This window comes from Ovis aries, chromosome 15, assembly GCF_016772045.2.
Source record: "Ovis aries strain OAR_USU_Benz2616 breed Rambouillet chromosome 15, ARS-UI_Ramb_v3.0, whole genome shotgun sequence".
NCBI classification, from domain to species: Eukaryota; Metazoa; Chordata; class Mammalia; order Artiodactyla; family Bovidae; genus Ovis; species Ovis aries.
The window spans coordinates 39,432,526-39,435,376 of NC_056068.1; positions in this window are offsets into that span (position 1 = coordinate 39,432,526).

Consider the following 2,851-nt stretch of genomic DNA (forward strand, 5'->3'; position numbering starts at 1 on the left):
TTGGAATGTTGAATTGCCTGAACTTATTGCAGGTGTGAAAAGGAAAGAGGCAAAAAAGGAATCTTTTCCATGATATGTTCTGTCTTTCTAAAAATGTCTTAACATTTTAATGAAAAATGTTGAACATACAATTATAGTCCTATAATTGTATAATCACCTAGTAGAGAAATTAGTATAATGAACCCATGTACCCAGCAATTAGCAAGATTTTGCTGCACTGGCTTCATCTCTCTCTCTTTTTTAAACTTAATTTCTGACTTCCTGTCATTTCACATTTCACTCCCTACTTCAGGATGCATTTTTTAAATGGGCTTTAAAAAAAAAAAAGAAAAAAAATCACAGGACTATTTGTATACCTACCAAGCTGACAACAACCTAGTATCACCTGATACCAAGTCTGCATTCAAATTTCTCTTGATTATTTAACTTTTTTCTTTCTCTCCTTCTTTCCTTCCTCTCTCCTTCCTTCTTTCTTTCCTTCATTTGGTGCATTCGAATCACAATAGACCCACTCACTGCATTTGGCTGCTGTCTCTTAAAACTTTTTTAAGAGAGATAGTTTCTCTTTCCTAAGTCCTTTCCTTGCTTTTGATGCTAACGCATTGGGAGGAACTAAATTCATTGTTCTGAGAACAATGTCTCAGAACAATAAACAAATTTGAGAAAATAAATTCTATATTAGTTTATTTCCTTCTGGTAAAATTTAACTTGCCAACATTGGGTCGGCTTCATATGTTTTGGCACTGATCCGCTGAGGCGATGCAGCGTGCTTCACGTCGGACCACATCAGGAGACGACAGCACTGTTTGCCCTGCTCCTGGAGAAGCTGAGGTTGGTCAGTGGGTTCAGGTGGTTGTCCTGCCCTTTTAGCAATGAAATGAGCTATCAAAAGTCAAACTGAGAGTGACCATTAATTCATTCAGAAGTCGTTACCTGAGTTCCTATCATGTGCCAGCCACTCCCTCAAGGGGATGAAGAAATAAATAAAATAATACTTTTCCTGGCTTGAGAGAATGCACTGCGATAAAGGAGACACTGTGAACTGCCCTGGCCCCCTGTCGTGACCAGCTGCCCCCTCTCTAGGTTCACAGAGGTCTATACACACAAGACGCAGGCCCCGGGCCAAGGAGTGCCATTTTCTCCTAGGACATCACCTGCAGCCTTCCCGCACTCCCGGCTGTCATGAGCCTTCCTGTGGGAAACTAAGGGAATGAGGATATTTTCTCTAATAACCACAAGGTGCCTAGGCTGAGTCATCCTTGATACCTGAAAAGTTTGGCTTCATAATTCACTGAGCAATTATGCTCTTTGTGCCAAATTGTAAAAAGTAGAAACTCTCACCTCCAGAGCAATGAAGAGGTCTTGAGAGTTGCTTTGAAACATTTATGTCTTAAGTACCATTTGGCTGCTTGTGAATAGGGAGACTGAAGTCTGTACTTGGCAAAATTAGAATTTTACAATTGTGTCAAATCAGCCTTTATGTGCTATCCAAATGCATCGCCCTTCAAAACCCTCCACGAGACTTCTCTGCTGGAATTCTATTTTGTATTCCACTCTTTTGCGGTGGGGGACAAACGAGGAATATTGCTCACTATATCTCAGAGGATGTCAAGTGTGTTCTGAGGTCCTGTATTCTTTAAAAGAGGCTCTGCCAAGCCACCTGGTGCCAAGTACCCCTCTTGGAGGTGATGAGAGTGGAAGCAGCTGAGGACACTCTGCTCTGGGCCACTTCTTCCTCTGAGTGTTTTTATTATGGATCATATACCTTTATTATTTTTACTATGGATCATACACCTTTATTATTTTTATTATGGATCATACACCTCAGCGTGCTGTGGAAAATTCTGAAAGAGATTGAAATACCAGACCACCTGACCTGCCTCTTGAGAAACTTATATGCAGGTCAAGAAGCAACAGTTAGAACAGGACATGGAACAGACTGGTTCTAAATAGGAAAAGGAGTATGTCAAGGCTGTATATTGTCACCTTGCTTATTTAACTTATATGCAGAGTACATCATGAGAAACACTGGGCTGGAAGAAGCACAAGCTGGAATCAAGATTGCTGGGAGAAATATCAGTAACCTTAGACACGCAGATGACACCACCCTTATGGCAAAAACTGAAGAGGAACTAAAAAGCCTCTTTTTTTTATTTTTATTTTTATTTTATTTTATTTTATTTATTTTTTTTAATTTTAAAATCTTTAATTCTTACATGCGTTCCCAAACATGACCCCCCCTCCCACCTCCCTCCCCACAACATCTCTCTGGGTCATCCCCATGCACTAGCCCCAAGCATGCTGCACCCTACTTCTCTTTTGAAAGTGAAAGAGCAGATTGAAAAAGTTGGCTTAAAGCTCAACATTCAGAAAACAAAGATCATGGCATCCCGTCCCATCACTTGATGGGAAATAGATGGGGAAACAGTGGAAACAGTGTCAGACTTTATTTTTGGGGCTCCAAAATCACTGCAGATGGTGATCGCAGCCATGAAATTAAAAGACGCTTACTCCTTGGAAGAAAAGTTATGACCAACCTAGATAGCATATTCAAAAGCAGAGACATTACTTTGCCAACTAAGGTCTGACTAGTCTAGGCTATGGTTTTTCCAGTGGTCATGTATGGATGTGAGAGTTGGACTGTGAAGAAAGTTGAGTGCCAAAGAATTGATGCTTTTGAACTGTGGTGTTGGAGAAGACTCTTGAGAGTCCCTTGGACTGCAAGGAGATCCAACCAGTCCATTCTAAAGATCAGTCCTTGGTGTTCTGTGGAAGGACTGATGCTAAAGCTGAAACTCCAATACTTTGGCCACCTCATGAGAAGAGTTGACTCATTGGAAAAGACCCTGAT